Source organism: Triticum dicoccoides, chromosome 4B, assembly GCF_002162155.2.
Source record: "Triticum dicoccoides isolate Atlit2015 ecotype Zavitan chromosome 4B, WEW_v2.0, whole genome shotgun sequence".
In the NCBI taxonomy this organism is placed as follows: Eukaryota; Viridiplantae; Streptophyta; class Magnoliopsida; order Poales; family Poaceae; genus Triticum; species Triticum dicoccoides.
Genome location: NC_041387.1, coordinates 668,444 through 674,443, shown reverse-complemented (window position 1 = coordinate 674,443; position 6,000 = coordinate 668,444).

Genomic DNA, 6,000 nt, shown 5'->3' with positions numbered 1-6,000 from the left:
GGTTCATCCGATGAGATCATCGTGGAACATGTGGGAGCCAACATGGGTATCCAGATCCCGCTGTTGGTTATTGGGCGGAGAGATGTCTCGATCATGTCTGCATGGTTCCCGAACCCGTAGGGTCTACACACTTAAGGTTCGGTGACGCTAGAGTTGTTATGGGAAATAGTATGTGGTTACTGAAGGTTGTTCGGAGTCCCGGATGAGATCCCGGACGTGACGAGGAGCTCCGGAATGGTCCGGAGGTGAAGATCAGTATATTGGACGAAGGGTATTGGAGTCCGGAATTGTTCCGGGGGTACCAGGTGATGACCAGCGTGTCCGAAAGGGGTTTCGGAGGCCCCGACAAGCGTTGGGGGGCCTTATGGGCCAAGGGGAGGGGGCACATCAGCCCACTAATGGGCTGAGCGCCCCTCCCACCCCATCTCACGTAACCAGGAGAGGTGGGGGCGCCACCCCTAGGGCAGCCGCCCCTCCCGACTTGAGGGGCAAGTTTCCTAGGGGGTGGGGGCGCCCAAACCCATCTAGGGTTTCCCCTGTGGCCGCCGCCCCTCCCCTAGGGAACCCTAGGGCGCCTCCTCCTCCTCCCTTGCCCCTATATATAGTGAGGGAGAGAGAGGGAAGCCGCACCCTTCCCCTGGCACAGCCCTCTCCCTCCTCCAACACCTCCTCCTCCTCCGTAGTGCTTGGCGAAGCCCTGCCGGAGAACCACGAGCTCCATCACCACCATGCCGTCGTGCTGTCGGAGTTCTCCCTCAACTTCTCCTCTCCCCTTGATGGATCAAGAAGGAGGAGACGTCCCCGGGCTGTACGTGTGTTGAACGCGGAGGCACCGTTGTTCGGTGCTTAGATCTGAATCACTTCGTGAACGACTCCACCGACCGCGTTCTTGTAACGCTTCCGCATCGCGATCTTCAAGGGTATGAAGATGCACTCCCCTCTCTCTCGTTGCTAGTCTCTCCATAGATTGATCTTGGTGATGCGTAGAAAATTTTGAATTTCTGCTACGTTCCCCAACAGTGGCATCATGAGCTAGGTCTATGAGTAGTTTCTATGCACGAGTAGAACACAAGTTGTTGTGGGTGTTGATTTTGTTCAATATGCTTATCATTACTAGTCCTATCTTGTTTCAACGGTATTGTGGGATGAAGCGGCCCGGACCGACCTTACACATACACTTACGTGAGACAGGTTCCACCGACTGGCATGCACTTGTTGCATAAGGTGGCTAGCGGGTGTCTGTCTCTCCCACTTCAGTCAGATCGGATTCGATGAAAAGGGTCCTTATGAAGGGTAAATAGCAATTGCATATCACGTTGTGGTTTTGGCGTAGGTAAGAAGCATTCTTGCTAGAAACCTATAGCAGCCACGTAAAAACTTGCAACAACAATTAGAGGACGTCTAACTTGTTTTTGCAGCATATGTCGTGTGATGTGATATGGCCAAGAAGGATGTGATGAATGAAATATATGTGATGTATGAGATTGATCATATTCTTGTAATATGAATCACGACTTGCATGTCGATGAGTATGACAACCGGCAGGAGCCATAGGAGTTGTCTTTATTTATTGCATGACCTGCGTGTCACTAAATAACGCCATGTAATTACTTTACTTCATTGCTAAACTGTTAGCCATAGTAGTAGAAGTAATAAGTTGGTGAGACAACTTCATGGAGACACGATGATGGAGATCATGATGATGGAGATCATGGTGTCATGCCGGTGACGATGATGATCATGGAGCCCCGAAGATGGAGATCAAAAGGAGCAAAATGATATTGGCCATATCATATCACTATTTGATTGCATGTGATGTTTATCATGTTTATGCATCTTATTTGCTTAGAACGACGGCAGTAAATAAGATGATCCCTCATAATAATTTCAAGAAAGTGTTCCCCCTAACTATGCACCATTGCGAAAGATCGTTGCTTTGAAGCACCACGTGATGATCGGGTGTGATAGATTCTAACATTCACATACAACGGGTGTAAGCCAGATTTACACACGCGAAACACTTAGGTTGACTTGACGAGCCTAGCATGTACAGACATGGCCTCGGAACACAAGAGACCGAAAGGTCGAGCATTAGTCGTATAGTAGATACGATCAACATGAAGATGTTCATCGATGATGACTAGTCCGTCTCACGTGATGATCGGACACGGCCTAGTTGACTCGGATCATGTATCACTTAAGATGACTAGAGGGATGTCTATCTGAGTGGGAGTTCATTAGATGAACTTAGTTATCATGAACATAGTCAAAAGGACTTTGCAAATTATGTCATAGCTTGCGCTTTCGTTCTACTGTTTTAGATATGTTCCTAGAGAAAATTTAGTTGAAAGTTGGTGGTAGCAATTATGCAGACTGGGTCCGTAAACTGAGGATTGTCCTCATTGCTGTGTAGAAGGCTTATGTCCTTAATGCACCGCTCGGTGTGCTGAACCTCAAACGTCGTCTGTGGATGTTGCGAACATCTGACATACACGTTTTGATGACTAAATGATAGTTCAATAATGTTAAACGGTTTAGAATTGTGGCGCCGAAGATGTTTTTGAAACGTCGCGGAACATATGGGATGTTCCAAGGGCTGAAATTGGGATTTCAGGCTAGTGCCCACGTCAAGAGGTATGAGACCTCTGACGAGTTTCTTAGCCTACAAACTAAGGGAGAAAAGCTCAATCGTTGAGCTTGTACTTAGATTGTCTGGGTACAACAATCACTTGAATCGAGTGGGAGTTAATCTTCCAGATGAGATAGTGATGTTTCTCCAAAGGCATTGCCACCAAGCTACTAGAGCTTCGTGATGAACTATAACATATCAGGGATAGATATGATGATCCTTGAAATATTCGCGATGTTTGACACCACGAAAGTGGAAATCAAGAAGGAGCATCAATTGTTGATGGTTAGTGAAACCACTAGTTTCAAGAAGGGCAAGGGCAAGAAGGGATACTTCATGATATGGCAAATCAGTTGCTGCTCTAGTGAAGAAACCCAAGGTTGAACCCAAACCCGAGACTAAGTGCTTCTGTAATGAGGGGAACGGTCACTGAAGCAGAACTACCCTAGATACTTGGTAGATGAGAAGGCTGGCAAGGTCGACAGAAGTATATTGGATATACATTATATTGATGTGTACTTTACTAGTACTCCTAGTAGCACCATGGTAATAGATACCGGTTCAGTTGCTAAGTGTTAGTAACTCGAAATAAAAGGCTATGGAATAAACGGAGACTAGCTAAAGGTGAGATGACGATATGTGTTGGAAGTGTTTCCAAGCTTGATGTGATCAAGCATCGCATACTCCCTCGACCATCGAGATTGGTGTTAAACCTAAATAATTGTTATTTGGTGTCTGCGTTGAGCATAGACATGATTGGATTATGTCTATCACAATACGGTTATTCACTTAAGGAGAATAATGGTTACTTTGTTTATTTGAATAATACCTTCAATGGTCTTGCACCTAAAATGAATGGTTTATTGAATCTCGATCATAGTGATACACATGTTCATGCCAAAAGATATAAGATAGTAATGACAATACCACATACTTGTGGCACTGCCATTTGAGTCATATTGGTATAAAACGCATGAAGAAGTTCCATGTTGATGGATCTTTGGACTCACTCGTTTTAAAAAGATTGAGACATGCGAACCTTGTCTATTGGTATATACGCATGAAGAAACTCCATGCAGATGGATCGTTTGGACTCACTTTATTTTGAATCACTTGAGTCATGCAAATCATACCACATGGGCAAGATGACTGAAAGGCCTCGTTTTTAGTGAAATGGAACAAGAAAGCAACTTGTTGGAAGTAATACATTTTGATGTGTGCAGTCCAATGAGTGCCGAGGCACGCAGTGGATGTCATTATGTTCTTACTTCACAGATGATTTGAGTAGATGCCGAGTATATTTACTTGATGAAACACAAGTCTGGATTATTGAAAGGTTCAAGTAATTTTAGAGTGAAGTTGAAGATCATCGTGACAAGAGGATAAAATGTCTATGATATGATCATAGAGATGAATATCTGAGTTATGAGTTTGGTATACAATTAAGACATTGTGGAAATTGTTTCACAACTAATACCGCCTGGAACACCATAGTGTGATGGTGCGTCCGAACATCATAGATGCACCCTATTGGATATGGGGCATATCATGATGTCTATTATCGAATTACCACTATCGTTTATGGGTTAGGCATTAGAGACAACCGCATTCACTTCAAATAGGGCACCACATAATTCTATTGAGATGACAGTGTATGAACTATGGTTTAGAGAAACCTAGGCTGTTGTTTCTTGAAAGTTTGGGGCTGCGACGCTTATGTGAAAAAGTTTCATCCTGATAAGCTCGAACCCAAAGCGGATAAATACATCTTCATAGGACACCCAAAATAGTTGGGTATACTCCTAATTCAGATCCAGAAGCAAAAGTAATTGTTTCTAGAAACGGGTCCTTTCTAGAGAAAAAGTTTCTCTCGAAAGAATTGAGTGGGAGGATGCTGGAGACTTGATGAGGTTATTGAACCATCACTTCAACCAGTGTGTAGCAGGGCACATGAAGTTGTTCCTGTGGCATCTACACCAATTAAAGTGGAAGTTGATGATAGTGATCATGAAACTTTGGATCAAGTCACTACCAAACCTCGTAGGACGACAAGGACGCGTACTGCTTCAGAGTGGTACGATAATCCTGTCTTGGAGGTCATGTTGCTAGACAATAATGAACCTACGAGCTATGGAGAACCGATGGTGGGCCCGGATTCTGACAAATGGCTCGAGGCCATAAAATCCGAGAGAGGATCCATGTATGAAAACAAAGTGTAGACTTTGGAAGAACTACTTGATGGTCGTAAGGCTGTTGGGTACAGATGGATCTTAAAAGGAAGACGGACAATGATGGTAAGTATCACCATTAAGAAAGCTTGACTTGTCGTTAAGATGTTTTCCGACAAGTTCAAGGAGTTGACTACGATGAGACTTTCTCACTCGTAACGATGCTAAGAGTCTGTTGGAATTATATTAGCAATTATTGCATGATTTATGAAATCTTGCAGATAGGATGTCAAAACATTGTTTCCTCGATGATATTCTTGAGGAAAGGTTGTATGTGATACAACCAGAAGGTTTTGTCAATCCTAAAAGATGCTAACAAGTATGCAAAGCTCTAGCAATCCTTCTAAGGACTGGAGTAAGCATCTCGGAGTTGGAATATACGCTTTGATGAGATGATCAAAGATTTTGGGTTTATACAATGTTTATGAGAAACTTGTATTTCCAAAGAAGTGAGTGGGAGCACTATAGCATTTCTGATGAGTATATGTTGTTGACATATTGTTGATCGGAAATGATGTAGAATTTCTGGAAAGCATAAAGGGTTATTTGAAAAGTGTTTTTCAATGGAAACCCTGGATTAAGCTACTTGAACATTGAGCATCAAGATCTATAAGGATAGATCAACAACACTTAATAGTACTTTCAAATGAACACATACCGTGACAAGATTTTGAAGGAGTTCAAAATAGATCGGCAAAGAAGGAGTTCTTGGCTGTGTTATAAGGTGTTAGTATTGGGTAAGACTCAAGACATGACCACGGCAGAAGAGAAGAAAGGACGAAGGTCGTCCCCTATGCTTCAGACATAGGCTCTACAGTATGCTATGCTGTGTACCGCACCTGAAGTGTGCCTTGCCATGAGTCAGTCAAGGGGTACAAGAGTGATCCAGGAATGGATCACAAGACAGCGGTCAAACTTATCCTTAGTAACTAGTGGACTAAGGAATTTTCTCGATTATATAGGTGGTAAAAGAGTTCGACGTAAAGGGTTACGTTGATGCAAACTTTGTGTAATGCCCGGATAATTATGCTACAGTAAAACTCTGCTAATGGTGCCACGTCACCTTCGTTACTGTTGCTAATCTTTCGTTAGTTCAAAACCGGTCCAAAATTCAAATTCAAAATGTGACAAACAAGGAAAGTT